Source organism: Sinocyclocheilus rhinocerous, unplaced genomic scaffold, assembly GCF_001515625.1.
Source record: "Sinocyclocheilus rhinocerous isolate Xijiao unplaced genomic scaffold, SAMN03320098_v1.1 scaffold1813, whole genome shotgun sequence".
Taxonomy (NCBI): domain Eukaryota; kingdom Metazoa; phylum Chordata; class Actinopteri; order Cypriniformes; family Cyprinidae; genus Sinocyclocheilus; species Sinocyclocheilus rhinocerous.
In genome coordinates this window covers 86,700-87,119 of record NW_015623663.1, presented here as the reverse complement: position 1 = coordinate 87,119, position 420 = coordinate 86,700, and positions in this window count along the sequence as shown.

The window sequence follows — 420 nt, the reverse complement described above, 5'->3', positions numbered from 1 at the left end:
AGAGAAAAGAACGAAACAATAGTAATGATTTTATATTCAGTTTTCTAAAAATGGTTAACAATTATTACGTTAAACATTAAGTTAATATCTGAAGTCAAACTAAAACAGAAAAACATTGCAGAATTCAGCACATCTATATTTCCCACACTGCTGTTTACTGCTGTACTTACCCTCCAAAAATGTCACTTTTTGGAGGATAATGTCATTATGGCTTCTCTCAAGGATATTACAAAATGACTAACAGGTGTGAAGTGATATTTATGGAACTGGAAGAACTTATACATTCACTAACCATGTATTCTTTGTTCTCCCATAGAATGTTTTAATAGGGTATATGTCGAACATCACCTGACCAAACCCGGAAAACAGGGCTGCGTTCAGCCGCGACAAAAACGGTGCAAAACGTGTTTTAATCGGAAA